This window comes from Staurois parvus, unplaced genomic scaffold (genome assembly GCF_062004578.1).
Source record: "Staurois parvus isolate SC_StPar_1 unplaced genomic scaffold, SC_StPar_1.0 ptg000149l, whole genome shotgun sequence".
Lineage (NCBI taxonomy): Eukaryota > Metazoa > Chordata > Amphibia > Anura > Ranidae > Staurois > Staurois parvus.
In genome coordinates this window covers 7,356,964-7,374,428 of record NW_028317945.1, presented here as the reverse complement: position 1 = coordinate 7,374,428, position 17,465 = coordinate 7,356,964, and positions in this window count along the sequence as shown.

The window sequence follows — 17,465 nt, the reverse complement described above, 5'->3', positions numbered from 1 at the left end:
GCCAGAACCAGCTTTGGGTCATTTGCTTGTCTGGTTGCCTTGGCTCTGAGGAAGGAAGTGTGTCTCCCCAAAACGCGTCAGATATTACAACTGGTAACCTGTTCTACAGGATCTCCGCTACCTAGGACTGATTCCCTTGGCTACATGTCTGTTTTCATGTTCCTTTTGTGAGTATCCACTTGTCACTTTTTTTATAATAAAGCATTTGATACCACGGTAATGAACGAGGACAGTGCGCCCTGTTGTGTTTTTTCTTGTCAGTGCTAAGATTTCCCTGTCTTCAGAGGGCTGCGCCTCAACTAGTGACAGTTACCATGAGACTCTGCGGAGCACGAAGATTTGAGCGCTGGCGGTCTTTTGACTTTAACTCACAAGTGAAATGTTACAAGTGCACCATTCTTGTGAGAAAAAGAAATCCTAAAACACAGAAAATCTGTTTAAACAAATATTTTTAAGTTTGTTGCATTGAGCTAACTGAAACTCTCCAATGTACCTAATCATTGGTTTAAACAATGTTACCCAATTTCTGTGAATTAAGCAGTTCCTATGTGAGCCCACACAAATTTAATATAAACATTTTTTTTAAATCTACTCTTAAAACCACCTTGTCACCGTTACCTTCTTCTAGGTTCTGCATCTTTGGCCATCTTGACTGGCTGTCCTGGGATTATGTAATTGCATGTACACAGAATTTAATTCATCCCAGCACCAAAGAATAACTGAAGACATCATTGTGCAGAGCTGTGCCTTCATGGCTTGGTTTAAGACCTTTGGGAACTTTCTAGCAGGCAAGTAAGATGTTTATTGCAGAAAAGATATACGTCTTCTGCGATAAAAAATATTTTTGCTAGCAATTGTTCTCTTAAGCTAAATTTCCACTTTAAGATATTGTTCGTGCTGACAGTGCTTCATCTGTGATCGTTATATCACTATAGTAACCAACAGACTAGTCAGCAAGTTCTTTAGGATCTCCTGCATAAAATAGCAACAAGGATAGGCAGTGGGTGATACTTCATAGCAAACATTTAGATCTCAGATTATAGGATTCACCTGTCGTGTCATTTCTGGCAGCTATGCGTTACTGCACTTTGCGCATCATCATTACTCTCCATCAGCCATTTCCTTGTCTTCTTTTCAGTATGACACAGAATTCTAGGAAGGGTTACACCACTATTCAGAACCGCTCGTTCAAGAAACATGCAGCATTTGCTAATATTTTGAGAAAGGTTTCCAAGACTAGATACTCTGGAATTTATTTTTAGATGTCTTTCAAATTTGCATCACCCACTTTTTGATGTACGTCATGTCCCTATTTGGAAACATACTGTAATTGCTGAAATATTTGGGTTCATTCAAATTGCAGATGCCAAAGGCTCTAATACTGAAACAAAAAACAAGGTGGCAAGGAGCCAATCTCGTCTCACGCAATTCTTTTTAAATATTTGAGGGTTTTTTACTGCTCTATCATTTTTTATGTACTGTACTTCCTGATATTACCACCCGAACAAATACATCTGATTCCCTGTGTTGCAGTATGTCAGGGAAAAGTTCCACATTTTGCATTTGTGGTACACTGATCTGCATTTTAGCAACCTAGTCGTTTGAAATGATAATGCTAAGCAGAGCATCTAAAACACATGCCAATCCATTGGAAGCATGTGTGCAAAAGCATACATTTTGATTTGAACTCAGCCTGACCTGTATGCAATTCTTCTTCTGATGTGAAATTCTGGAGATCAGTCCTATAAAAGAGGGAAATGACTTTTGCTGTCTGAGCATACCAACTTTCAGTTCACAGTTCTGGGGAAAAAAATAGATTCATATTTTTTCCTCTCCCTGCAACCACATCCGTACCAGTTGCTCCATTTCCATGAGCTTTCAGAAACTAGAAAATCCCCTTTATAAAAAAACTTATTACCCTGGTGATTCTACACAAATAGTGTGGGAAATATCTTTGGACCACATAACATGGTGGATCAGATAACAGCTCTACATGTTGGCTGTAGTGATACTTCTCCTACCACTTCCTAATCTGCAATTACTCTGCAAGCTTGTCTTTTCTTGTTGACCCACATGGAGAGATGAGGGGATTATGCATGGCCTTTTATCCCAGAGGAACCCTGCTTCATGTTTCAAGTCTCAGGGAATCCCTGCTAAGAATTATTCCTCAGGGGTCATTGGGAAAATGCCCAATCTATTAGTGATTAGTGGGACCACCCCTTACAGTGGTGATCAGAATGCCACCCTTACAAACAGCTAAAAAAATCATTGGTGTTAGCTGCTGGTTCTGGCAAGTGTTGTTGGATCCAGAACTATGCAGACACCATCAGATTGGAGGGCAATCAGCCACAGCTCAAGGAAACTCTAGCAAACTCTGGAGGAGCCCTAGTGTTCCATGAAACCCTGGTCAGAATGGCTGCATTAGACAATGTAGGTAGTTAAATGACCACTAGAGACACAGAGTGGCAATTCATGGGTTGCACAGGTGGATGTCTAATTTATTATTCATTATTGTAACCTTGCTATAGTACAGAGGTCTCCAAACTGTGGCCCAGGGCCAGATGCGGCCCTTTGCCAGTCTTTAACCAGTCCTTGGGGCACTATACCTCTGAATGATACAAGGCACTATTCCTCCCATTGACACCAACAATGGTGCACTATTTCTTTCACTGATACCAACGATGGGTTACTATTCCTTCCACTAATACCAATGATGGGGCAATACTCTTTCTTTTACTGACCACCAACCCTGAGTCCATGTTTATTCTCACAGATGCTGGTCCCGGGACATTTTCTACCCCCACTGACCACAATCCGGCCCCCCCTAAAGTCTTAAGTACAATAGACTGGCCCTTTGAATTAAAAGAGACCCCTGCTATAGTATGTTCATGCTGCTGGCCTCACACATGGACATGTTTTGTTACAGCAATCTGCCACCTTTCTTTCATTGGTTTCGTAGCTTTAAATAAACAAACAATAAAAGTGATATGAGAATTAACAAAACATTCCTTTTGACTGACACTGCAGTGGTCTCATTTGATTTTCACGGCAAGCTCAATCGTCAGACAAGGAAAATGGCTGGAAGAACACAGTAGATGAAAGCTAATCGAATGCTACATAATTGCGTAGTGCAGCGTTTCCCCTGTTCAAGTGTCACTAACAGTAAAATGACCACCACTTAGGGCTTGTTTACACAAGTGGCCAAGTAGCAGTAAAACAAGGCAATTGAGCCTCAGATTTACCACCCCCTGACAAACACATCTGTACCAGTTGCTCAGGGCTGTACACATGCTGTGGCAAAAATTCAACAGCATACCGCGTTTAGCAGGCATTACCACTGCCTAATGCATGAAAGCCTATAGGGCCACACCACAACTTCCCCAAAACTGGATGCAATGCACACGATTGCAGCATTTGGACAGTTAAATCAGGTGGTGAGGAAGTGACAAAATGTCTCCTCACCACTTATCAAATACCCTCTGAGGAGTGACCTGGACAAAAATCCCTCTTCAGAGGGCACCACATGTGTGAACAAGCTCTTATACACTTGGCTTGAGCATAGTATATACATTTTTATTTTGTTTCCAGTATTTTTACTACGAAATTCAAGGAAGGGAAAATACAAATAACATTGTGTGATAGCAAACGACAGTTGCAATGCCACAGATCACTCACATACATAAAACCGTTTACATTAGAACAAAGTGGAAAACAAGAGGTCTTCATTCTTAGACTTCTTAAAAAAAATTTAGAAGAAAGAAGAACCCCCTTCCCCAGCTGCATATGTATAAAAAGTGCAGTATGGCAAATGCTTATATCCATTTTTGCAATAGGAATTTACAGAAACTCCTCTAAATGAGAACACTAATTAACCAAGGCTCAAAATAGCATCATGCAAAATTCTGTATGATAAAGCATCAGAGCCAGAAACTAGAGGCTCACAATACACTGGGGTTTATTTGCTAAAGCTTCTTCATTCAGAATCTCATGCACCTGTGCATGGTAGCCAATCAGCTTCTAACCTCAGCTTGTTCAGTTTAAGCTTTAGCAATGTAGCACTGTCCCCTCAGGAGTACCTGACGTTTTGGGTCCCCCTATAGTCCTGCACAGCCAGGCAACAAGCATTTTTCACATCAACTTATATCCAGGAGTCAGTAACCAGTCATTGAGCTTGTTTTTTGGATTTTATTAGGGATGCCCAATAGAACTGAGGAACCAAGGACAACGTCCTGAACTATATAGAGTGGTTACAGCAAACAGTCTCTTTTGAAGAGCTAGCCAGCATCGCCTGTAGTACCACCCCAGACCCCAGATAAATCCTATTCTTTACCCAGCTGTCAGGAGGAATCCCTGAGCAGGTGTCTGACACATGAATACTGAAACAGTACTTGGTGGCAGGCTAATCCAGCTTCCTACTAGAGTGCCTCCTTCCTCTTTCTGGCCCAGAGGTGCAGGTCTACTCACTCAGTCCTCTTGTGCTGCTGGTGACTGCAACCAGGCCCTTTAGCTGGGTCGCTCCTTCCCTGCTACACAGGGGGTCCTCGCTCTGAGGGCCGGTGATGATCTGAGCTTTCCTCCTGCCAAGCTCCACTGCCTGTAGTTGAGCCCCTCTCAATCTGGGCCCTCTCACAAGCTCCTGCCTCCAGCCTCACATCCTCTCTGTCTTCCACCCGAACTATCCTCCTCCTGCTCCTCCTGCTGCTGAGCAAGCTCAGTTACTCTTAAAGGTTGTCCTGGCCCCTTGCCAAGCCTCCTGTTGGGGAGTGGCCAGGATCCTCAAAGTACAGACCAGCCACTCCTCAGATCCACCCTGTGCTTCTAAACCTTTCTCCAAAGTTCTAGAGCAGGAGGAGATTCCAGAGGGCTGGTCTGCAGAGCCTCTCAGCTCTGACCTCAATTTAACCCCTTTTAGCCATCACACCCAGGCTGCTACTCAGCCCTCCTTGCTAACAATTGGAGTCTAGCTCCCCCTAGCTGACTAGGAGGGTGCTACAGCAATAAACCTGTAAGCTGATTGGTTTCTATGCAGAAGTGCACGAGATTCTGAGTAAACCAGCTTTAGTAAATAAACTCCACTGTGATTCACCTACTATACACAGGGTCTCATGCAACCTCCAATGAAGGGAGGGTGGCCATATAAGCCAAGTAAAAGTAATAGGCATTCCACTAAAGCCAATAGGGATGTTCCACATTAGAAAAGATATGTAGAAAAGAATTAGGAAAGAAAAATATGAGGAAAGACAGAATAACAGTGTGCCAATCCTCCAGCCGGGGGAACTACCTAAGTGAGAATAGCCCGAGGATCACCATCAGATATTTTATCCAGAGGTTTTATCCCAGGATTTCTCAATAATTTAACTTTGTATTTCAAGATGGCTGAAAGGTTCTCATTTACATAATCCAAGAGAGCTTAGCCTTAATCAAATCAAAGGGTAAAGTGGCTCCACTATCTGGCTATAGCGACCTTTATCGCCACAAAAATAAGAGTATTCAATCTTCTCGAATGTCTCAGGACACTCTCCACCAGGCTGGCCAATAGCGCTTCTTTCAGGGACTTTCAAATTAATCTGGGTGAGGAAGTAAATAAAATTGTATATAAAAATCCAGAAGTGTCTCACCTTGGGGCATTGCCACCATATGTGATAGGCTGTCCCCTCCTGTCCACAGTCATGAAAGCAAAGTGGAGAAGCCCCAGAGACATAGAAGGCCAGTCTTGCAGAGACCATATACCACCTCTACATTTTTATTTATAAATAATTTTAATAATACCGTATACAACTGCATACAAAATGTACATTTCATGGCATGTTTATAAAGTTATTCTGACACTCACTGCAAATGAATCTTCCTGGTTCATGTGTTTTAAATGACAACAAATGATTCAACACCAGTGAATGTTTGTTGAAAGTCAAATGTACTACTTGATAAATATGCCCCTTATTGTAGACTAGTAGTCAATTAATGTGACCCTTGGGCTTGGTAAACAGTTAGTTTTTTTTTTTGCAATAAGTCCCATTGCAATAAGTTGTGCTTACAAATAACTCAATACGCCTAAAACCTCATTCTATCAAATACAGGTATGATGTCTTAGAAAACATCAATTTTCAATTCTTCAATTCTTTCAATTCTTCAAAAACTGTGTAAACTTTTGGTAAATTCTACTGTCTATATATTTTTATATCTACATACTATTTACCAAAAAATATCTCATTTATAATAACTTGCTTAGGTTTCTATGTACACTGATCAGCCATAACTTTAGGACCACTGACAGGTAAAGTGAATGATAATGATTATCTCATTACAACAGCATCTTAAAGTGGATGGGATATATTAGGCAGCAAGTGAGCATCTTGTCCCTGAATTTATGTGTTGAAAGCAGAAAAAAATGGCAAGCGTAAGGTTTCGATTGATTTTGACAAGGGCCAAATTGGCTAAACTACTGAGTCAGAGTATCTACAAAACTGCAGCTCTTGTGGGATGTTCCTGATCTGCAGTGGTCAGGACCTACCAAAAGTGGTCTAAAGAAAAAAAACTGGTGAACCAGCAATGGGAGGTCAAGGTCGTTGATGCATGTGGAAAGTGAAGACTGGCCTGTGTAGTGCAACCCAATAGAAGACCTAAAATTTAATAGAATAGTTATTTGTGAGCCACCAGGAGTTAACTTACTCTATTATTAGTGTTAATTGTGTGCTTAAGTGAATATTTATTAAATATTGGATCGCCAGGCACTAATTACACCCTCTCTAGGTGTATGAAATTAAACTATGAATTCTTATACTGTACCGCGCTCCAATATTATCAACCTTTTGTGATTAACCTTTTTTGGTTGTGTGAATTTCTTAATATACCACCTATAATCCAATCATTACTTACTTCTATGGTGCTTAAATATACAATTAACATAAATTAATTTATAAATATGAATTAAAAAATTATATGTGATTATAACAAATATTAATAAAAAATTAATGAAAAATTGGAATGTCAATACTATGTGAATAAAATAATAAAAAATTAATAAAACATTAAAAAAAAAAAAAAAAAAAAAGGGAATGTCAATTATTTTCTTTAAATTTGAGATGGTGTTGTTATTCAATTTAGTTAATGTGATATGTCTGTGTTGGCAGCTTGAACCTCTCCCTTGTCTCCTCTCCTCTCTCCTCAGCTCAGCTTTCTCAATTGTGCTTTCTTCACTGGCTGCTTTGTTTATTCCTCCATATACGGAACATGCAGAGAAGGGAAAAGAAACATAGTGTCTTATCCGGGATATAAGTGATTTATTGCTCTTTGATCTCCCACTCACATTGTGTAAATGTAAATAACGCTTTGCATACAATGTATCAAGATCGTACTTCAGACAGCCTGGCTGATGTGTTTGCTTGCAGTAAATATACTCGCTGTTCCTCTGTGGATGCGTGATAACGTCACCGCCCCTCCCCTACGCGTTACGCTACAGGGACTCGTAGCTTCCTCTGGGGGAAGCTACGAGGAAGCTACGAGTCCCTGTAGCGTAACGCGTAGGGGAGGGGCGGTGACGTTATCACGCATCCACAGAGGAAGGGCGAGTATATTTACTGCAAGCAAACACATCAGCCAGGCTGTCTGAAGTACGATCTTGATACATTGTATGCAAAGCGTTATTTACATTTACACAATGTGAGTGGGAGATCAAAGAGCAATAAATCACTTATATCCCGGATAAGACACTATGTTTCTTTTCCCTTCTCTGCATGTTCCGTATATGGAGGAATAAACAAAGCAGCCAGTGAAGAAAGCACAATTGAGAAAGCTGAGCTGAGGAGAGAGGAGAGGAGACAAGGGAGAGGTTCAAGCTGCCAACACAGACATATCACATTAACTAAATTGAATAACAACACCATCTCAAATTTAAAGAAAATAATTGACATTCCCTTTTTTTTTTTTTTTTTTTTTTAATGTTTTATTAATTTTTTATTATTTTATTCACATAGTATTGACATTCCAATTTTTCATTAATTTTTTATTAATATTTGTTATAATCACATATAATTTTTTAATTCATATTTATAAATTAATTTATGTTAATTGTATATTTAAGCACCATAGAAGTAAGTAATGATTGGATTATAGGTGGTATATTAAGAAATTCACACAACCAAAAAAGGTTAATCACAAAAGGTTGATAATATTGGAGCGCGGTACAGTATAAGAATTCATAGAACCAATAGAAGACCTACTATAGCTCAAACTGCTAAAAGGTAATGCTAGTTCTGATAGAAAGGTGTCAGAACCAGGGGCAGACTGACAACCCATGGGGCCCCCGGGCAATAAGGGATCATGGGGCCCCTGTGTCCTTGCCCAGACTCAAAAAAGCCTATGAAAAAGGTACCAGGGGCATCTCGTGGGGCCCCCTACTGACCCCGGGCCCTCGGGCAGTGCCCAAGTTTCCAAATGGTCAGTCCGCCCCTGGTCAGAACACACATTGCATTGCAGTTTGTTGTGCATGGGGCTGCGTAGCCACAGACCAGTCAGGGTGCCCATGCTGACCCTTATTCACAGCCAAAAGCATCTACACTGGCCACATGAGCACCAGAACTAGACCACAGGAACTCGGATGGGGTTAGGGTGTACAGGATGCCCAAGGGAACTGATGAACTGAGGACAACTTCCTTGAACTATTTACAGCCTCCACTGCAACACAATCTCTGTTGGAAAGCTAGTCAGCATCTCCTTAATGTACCACCCCAGATCCTAGATGAACTCCTCTTCCTTCACCCAGAAATCTGGAGGTATCCCCGAACAGGGGATTTGGTGCCTGTTACTTTAAAAGTGGACGGTCCCAAGTAGGTAACAAATCTGGCTTCCTACCAGAGTGCTCCTTCCCCTATCTACCCAGGGGGTGCAGGGGTACTCACTCAGATCCTCTCCAGTATCGCTGATGGGTTGGTAGCTGCTACCAGGCCTATTAACTGAGCAGCTCCTTTCCATACAGGTAGTCCTCGCTCTGGGGGCCAGTGAGATCTGAGCTTTCCTCCTTTCCAGCTCCAGGCCTGCAGGTAGGCCCCATCCCACTGTTCCTCCTAGCAGCCTCCTGTCTTCAGCCTCACAGCTTTCTCACTATTTTCCACCCAAACTCTCCTGCCAATGTGCAGGCTCACTTACTTTTGAGGGTTGTCCTACCCTTCTGTTGGGGATTGGATAGGATCCCTCAAAAGTAAAGGTGGTCCCTATCTGTAAACCAGTTAATATATTCAGACCAATGGTGAGCTTGTATGCTGCCACAGACACCAGAAAACTGTGAGTTTTTGTGTAATGAGTATGCTACTTTAGGGCGGGATCTTAGCACCAGTCTGTCCAGAAAAAAACGTATTGTATGGCTCATCAGCTCCCAGCACTTTAAATTCTGATACTATTCTCCCTGATATAATTTCAACCAAGAAATTGCTTTGAAAGTGCCCAGATCCAAGATAGAAGCCAGAAACAGTGAGGTGCACCGCACATGTGCAAACTCTGTGGCTGTGTCTCTGCCATCACCAGGACATTTCCCAGACAAAGGGACCACCTCAAGTCATGCACTGAGAGCAACATCTGAGACACACATATGAAGATAAAAAGTAAAAACAAAAAAAATAAGCTAAAATAATGAAGTAAGTTAAATAAGGAAGGAGGAGAGTAAAAAAGGAAAACAAGCAGCACTTTCAGATAACAGATCTCAATATGCTTAAAAATTGGGTTTCGTTCCAAATTAGGGACACCAACCCCAAAGAGACCCATTAAATGGGCTCCCATCCTTATTGGTGCATTTAGCAACCCAAGAACATGAAACTGCATCTTGAAGAGGCTGAACCCAGGTGGACACCAACTAGAATCAGATCTTTCCATTGGAAACTGCAAGTTAAGTTCTGAGGATATAAAGAAGAATACTTAGAGGGTTACCTTTTTTTGTTCAATCAGTTTTAGTTTTGTTTATTTATTCTAGTTACCCTCTCACTTTTATAGATTTTTACTGGTTCTGTAGATAGGGATGGGTGGGTGTATATGGATTTACTCAATACAATTTATAAATAAACCCGTTATCCCGCATCACTTTCATTATTTGCATAGTGTCATTCATTCTTAATAGAAATAGCATTCCAACACACCTCAGTTCTAGTGCACCACAGCAAACAGTAATGGTGCATGCACCTTTTTTGGTGTGTTAGGTAGCTAATTCATTTAAATTGGCCTTGTTTCAATTTTTTTTATTCACCTTTATGTGCACATTAAGGTGCACTATAAGGTGGGTTAACAATGTATTAAACCACCATAACAGTGTGAATCAAGCTGTAATGTACTGTACTTAGAGGAAAACAGGTTAAAATATGAAGAATTGTGTTTACCTTCCCTTTGGTTATTTTTCATCCCAGTCATTCCTCTCTGGTTTAAGTTTTCCATATCACACAGCGCAGTCTTGTGGCTGGAAAAGGGGAAAAGAAAAAGTACTGCATATTATATACACCTGTGTTTGTATTATCATCCCCATTGATCAAAGGCTGATTCAGGTGACGGGATTTGTCATTCTCATTGTGGTGCTGCCAAAGTGCCCCAGGGATACAAACTATGAACTAACACAACCTTCCTGTGCATATTTTTTCTGCTTGAGCTGAACTGAGCTTGACTTAATGTCCTGATAAGGAAAGAGAAAGACAAAAAAAAGAAACCCAGGGCCATGCAATAATGATATCATGTACTGAGCCAACAAGTTCAGGAGTTAAGATGAGACATTAAACTGCCAAATTCAATGCGATCCCCTTCTCTTTGAATTGCAAGACCCTCTGGCAGGAAATGTGTTATTATGCCTAATCCTTAAATATGAAATGATTAAAGCTATGCCGTAACACAATTGTGTTTCACTATAAAGTAACACACACATGGAAAAGAAGGCAAATATTAAAGGGAAAGTAATTATTTTCTTTTTTATAAATTTTAAAAGATTTTAAACTGTTATAGGTGTATGTGTAAGAACAGAAAAAGACTTGAAACTCCTGCGCTCTGAAATGGATAGACAAATTCATAGCGTAGACCAATGGTCATGCGGTCCCTTTAGCGACCAGAAGTTGCAACAAATATGGACGGTGCAGCCCTCCTAAGACTGGGGAGATCCAGCACTGTAGAAAAAACACAAAGAGGGCACACACGCCTAGCACATTATCTTTGGACACTTTATTGAAGGAAAAAATACTAGGTTCACAAACCAAGTGAATTTGAAAGGATATATTGCATGAAGCACACAGCAAGGACCGATCTCCACATCCAAATGGAAGTGCAATGGCAGAACCAGCTGATGCATTTCTGGGATCTCCTCTTCTTCTTTAGAGCTAAGCTAGTGTCTCCCAAAACCCCCTATCTTTATAAGGATGACATAATCTAATTGTTCAACACACCTACCACTAGGTGCAGGAAACAGAGGGAGGGGGGAGTTCTGTTAGGGAGACATCGCCTTCTGACTGTACTGTATGTCCATAGAAGCATAATACATAAAATGTCTTTAACCGCTAGCCTACAGGGCACTTATACCCCTTTCCTGCCCAGGTCAATTTCCAGCTTTTAGCGCTGTTGCACTTTGAATGACAATTGCGCGGTCATGCAACACTGTACCCATATGAAATTTTTATCATTTTTTTGTGACAGATAGAGCTTTATTTTAGTGGTATTTAATCATCTCTGGGTTTTTTATTTTTTTTAAACAAGCCAAAAACCACTGAAAATTTTGAAAAAAAAAAGCTTTTTCTTAGTTTTTGTCATAAAATGTTGTAAATAAGTGATTTTTCTCCATCACTGATGTGGGCACTGATGAGGAGGCACTGGTAGGTGGCACTGATGGGCATTGACAGGCATCACTGATGGGCACTAAAAGGCAGCACTCATATATGGCACTGATAGGTGGCACTGACTGCCAATGATAGGTGGAACTGACTGGCACAGATGGGTGACACTAAAAGGCAGCTCAGATGGGCACTGATATGTGGCATTGATGTGCACTGGTAGGCACTGAAATGTGGCATTGATGTGGCACTGATGGACACTGACAGGTGGCACTGCTGGGGCTACACAGATCATCAGGGCACACTGATCATCAGTGCCCTGCTGATCAGTGTACATGTCCCCTCTGAGGGATGCCGATGCCGATTATATGCTCTCCTCTCCTGCTGGGGCTACACAGATCATCAGGGCACACTGATCATCAGTGCCCTGCTGATCAGTGTACATGTCCCCTCTGAGGGATGCCGATTATATGCTCTCCTCTCCTCTCGAGCTGTCAGTGTGACAGCTCGTGAGGAGAGAAATGCCGATAACCGCCATTTCCCTATTTACATGCAATCAGCTGTGATTGGACACAGCTGATCACATGACCGAGTTGACATCTTCGGCTCTTTCCATTGATCGGTGATCCATTGTGTCCGAGGGACACAGCGCACCGCCGATCGCCACGCTGCGCACTCCCGGAGCCACGCATGCGCGGTTAGAATGGCAGGGCGTCATATGACGTCCTCCCAGAACAAGAGAACCGCCTTCCTTGTGCCCGTCATTGTACTATATGGCGGGCAGGAGGCAGTTAAAAATTTCTTATGAATATATGGGGATATGGGACATGTAGTTCCAGACATCAGGCAGGTAGTTTTTTTTCTACCTTTAGCCCTGCTGCAGGCAAGCAGCGGGCTCACCTGTCAGGTGGAAGCATTCGGGCGGCAGTGCTGCTACCCGAATGCTCCCACACAATGCCAGCCTCTCCACCCCCCCCCCCCCCATGAGGTCTCATAGGCTCCGCTTGCCCATTGACAGGCCCGGGACCAGCTCACCGCCGTCAGCTACAGGGGAGGGAGGGAGGGAGGTGAGTGGACAAATCCGCTTCCCTCCCCTTCTTGTCCTCACTCGGAAGTGACTTTATGATGTCGCTTTCAGATCTCCATTGAGAGATTCTAAGCCATGGAAGCTGGGAAAGAATGTAATGCAGTGCGATGTTCATCACTTACACCATTATAACTGCCATCAGTTTGATTATCATTACCTCTGCTTTACTTGTGTCTTCTCTTTCTATATATATATATATATATATATATATATATATATATATATATATATATGCATCTGCATCCTCGGTGGGCTGCTCATTTCTTATATTTATAAATATATATATATAATGTTTTTAAAGAAATTTAAAGGTATTTTCTGTTGTATGCTTCTATGGACATAGAGTACAGTTAAGAGGCGCTGTTCAAATAATACAAAACACTCTTTGATTGGGCTGGTGGAGAGGAGGGCCAGGCAGAGTGGCTGCATACAACAATGCAGATGCTGGAGCTGAGAACAGAAGGTCCATCAACAGAGCGTTGAGCTATGCTCCTAGCGCTCACTAAAAGTGTAAATTGTATATTAAAGATAAAACTCCACTAGGTGGCATGCACATTGTTAGACTTAAAGCGATTCTAAAGGCTTACATTTTTTTTCCAAAAATAACAAACGTTATACTTACCTGCTGTGTGCAGTGTGTTTTCACAGAGCAGCCTGGATCCTCCTCTTCTTTGGTCCCCCACAGGCTCTCCTGGACCCTCCTGGATGCCCTCACAGCAAGCAGTTTGTTATGGCGGCACCTGCTGCTCCATGTGTCCATTCACACATGTAGCCGTGGCTCGGCTCCGCCCCTCTCTCTTCTCATTGCATGCTCGTAGAATGCATGAAGGTAAAAAACCTCGAGCCTTTACAACCACTTTAACCTATAGTAATCTGGCACATTTGAAAAAGTGGCTGAATTCCAGGAGTTCAAAGGAGCTGAAAGACACTGGATTAAGCCCCTGTTCACATCAAAGCCGATTTTGAAATTGTGCGACATACAGTGAAGTCGCACGATTTCAAAGTCTGGTGACTTGCCGATTTCAGTTGCGATTTGCAAGACATCTGATACAGATGTCTATGCAAGTCACAACAAAAGTAGCGCATGTACTACTTTAGAAATCGATGCGGCTCCGACCAAGTTGGAACCACAGCAATATGACCGCTCTATTAGCAGACAATAAGGTGCGACTTGGCATATGATTTGCAAGTCGCATGGCATGCAAATCACATTTCAAGTCGCACCCAATGTGACCGGGGTGTTAAGGAAGATAGTTCTTGACCATATGTTATTTTGCAAATGTGTACTGCAGTTTGTTTTATTGGGAGGCTGATAGAGTTTCTGGGATGGACTGACTCTTACTTCTGTGGAACACATTTTAAATTGTTGCCAAACGTGTCCTGATTAAGAAAGCTGGACCTAACTGTGTGTCAGATTAGCTTACAGAGGCACACATGGGGCTGTGATATTTACAGATAGTTGGATTTAAGTCTGTGAGGGTGACTGCTGCTGTTCCCAGAAAGTAATACTACTGTGAAAAAGTGTCAATGCTCTGCATGGACTCAGTAACCCTAGGTTCACACCCCAGTGTTTTCTGCAGCGCTTTGCAGAAACGCAGTACAGTCCATTTAACATGATTTCCTGTGGAACAGGTTCAGATATCCACGTTGTCACCCGGTGCATATTTTGGAAAAGGTCAGGGACTTTTTTAAATGCAAAAAGTTGCGTTTTTGGTTCTATAGACTTCAATGCAAATGCTGAAGAAAAGCATGTATTGCGTTTTTGCTGCGTATTTGAGCCGGTTTTGATGAGTTTTGCATTTTAAATATGCCTAGCACCAAGAAAAATGTAAAAAATGAAAAAAAAATGCATCAAAAACACGGCAAAAACTAAGTTGCAAAACGCAATGCAGAAATGGCTCAAATGCAAACTGTATAGGTGTGAACCTAGCCTTAGGCTCACTTGAGCAACCCTTTACGTGGAATTTTGCTTTATGGCTGGATGCTTTTAAGAGAAATAACTTCTCAAAGAGCCAGTGCTCTTAAAGGAACAATTCCAATAAAAACTTGTATCTGTATGGACTGCAAAGAGGAGGAGGTAATAAAAACAGATGCTACAATCGAATACCTTTCTTCAGGCTCCAACAGCAAGCATGTGTGAACCAACAGGAAACCAACTGGGTGCTTGCAGTGGCAACCCAGGGTGCAATAAAGGAACAGAATAAGTTCAATTGGCTTATACAGAGTCAGATCCAGACCTTAATGAAGTGAGTACAAGCATTGCTACAAAAAATTACTTTCAAGGATCACATGGAGCCTTCCTCGCAATTTTTTAGAGTGGCAGAGTGCAAGAGTTTGTCAAGAATGAGTGCCCTGAGGTTCTTGCCTCTCTTCTGATCAGTGAACCTCAGAAAGTCTACTCTGATTAAAGTGCTATTGAAGCCAAGCAGTACACATAAATAAAGTGAAATCAACTGGTTGTACCACAACCAAGCAGGTGCAGGACTCACTCAATGCTAAATATTTCATGAAGTAGGCTCACAAGCCTTCAACATGGTAGAAATTATAGACCCTGACAACCTCCCGCCTTTCTACAACTGAGATTCAACAGTCATTAAAGACAGTGACTGAGAGGCAGGATGGAAGATTGACATATAAACTCTGGAAGAACTGGTATGTGCCAGGGAGTGTCTGGAAGAAGACAAGCCAGATTTGCTCTTTGGGGAAGGGCCAGAGCTTCAAGTATCACTGAATCCCTTCCAAAGTAATAAAAGACATAATGGTGCTTATGTGTAAATAAAAGTGAATCTGTCCCACAGAACTACCAAGACATCCACTGCTATAGCAAGGTGATTTCATGTTCTTGCAGCAAACTTATATTTCTTGGCACTGAGGCAAAGGCTAGTAGGTCATATTTGGTGTTCTTGGTACACAGCTGCCGAAACACCTGAATTGAAGGGACTATTCTCCAGGGTCTAGACTTAAACACAAAGGCTTAGTAAGGGGTGCAGGAGGTGTGGTCCTTACTGGGTGAGGACTCATTGTGCATTCTGTGGCCACCTGACATTAATTTATTTGTGTTGCATGGCGCTGCCCCTCAGCACCATGCAACAAAAAAAATGGCAGGTGGTCATGGCACCGCCAGTGAGTCCACACCAGATGCTTCAGAGGCAAGTATAGCTCAGTGTGAGAGGAAGTCTCATCCCCTACTCTGCCTATAAAATAGAGCCAAGAAGACTCTCTCTCACACTGGGCTTCTGCATATCAGGAAACCTTGAGCCAGGTTATACAAAGCATATTGCCTGCTTATATGATCTCTGTCAAGTCCTCAAAGAACTTATGAAACCACAATAAAAAATGCTGAGAGACACTATTTGTGGATCAGCATTGTGCACTGCTTCCAGCAACTTCGGGAAAGTCTTCCAGAACAGAAATAAAGGAACAAACTACAGGTTGCTTTATAAAAAAAAGATAGGGATTTGTGCTGAGGGGGTGGCCAGTCTGTATTATGGGGTCTGTGCTGGGGAGGGGGTTGGTCTGTAATGGGGGGGTCTGTGCTGGGGAAGTCAGTCTGTACTGGGGGGTTGGTTTATGCTGGGAAGTTATCCTGTACTTTTTTTGTCTTTGCGTTTGTGATGGAGGGTCCATCTGTACAGATGGATCTGTGCTTGGGGAGTTGGTCTGTGCCAGATGGCCAGACCCATTACCAGATGTGCTAGATGATTGAGATAATCTACCTGTCAACTGCCCCCTTTTGAAATGTAAACTGTAGACAGAGCTGGAACACAACTCTCCACTTAGTGTAGAATGTGGTGAAACTCCAGCACCACTGATGAACTATTTGTGTCCCTCTGAATATTCACATATGCCACTGTGTCTGTATCCTCACAAGATGACCCTGTTCACTGTGAAAACCTTAGCTAGAAAATCTTTAAAATCACTATATTCATGTTGCACTACCCCCTTAAGGGTTGCTCAGTAATTTTTAGATTCCCTGTAAATCTGAACCTCTTGTTGAAAACCCAACCTCTGCTGAAACCACCTTTCTTTTGTGGTCAAAGTAAATCACAACTGTAAAATGGACTCACACACAAGTTAGTATAGACCAATATGAAGTTTATATTGGAATTAAAGGTAACTTGGTCAAAAAGAACAAAATGACACTGATATATGCAGAAAATTTAATCACTCTTGGTATTTATTGGCAAAAGTAACGACATTCACCATATAGTGACAACTGTTAGCAGGCCTGCTTTCAGAAATAATCCACTGCCTCCAGTCTGAGGGGACTGCTGAATCCTCAGTGAGCAGAAACAACTATAAAGAAACAGATAAGCTCACTATGGGTTCTCAGAACTAGATGATGAGGTTTATATGTGAAGGAAAGAGAATTATCATTTGAAACTGAGCATTGTCCATTTAAGAATACTACAGCGTCTTCTGCGCACTTGTTGGGGCCCAGTTGGCATGAAGTTGAGGTGTGGAATGTAGTTTTTGGAGATGGTAACTCAAAGATAGTGAAGGAACAAGGGAGATTTAACACTTTTCCTCTTGATGGTAGCAAATTAGAGTGGGAAACTTGTTGTTTCAGTTGGCACTGCTGTAGCCTGGCA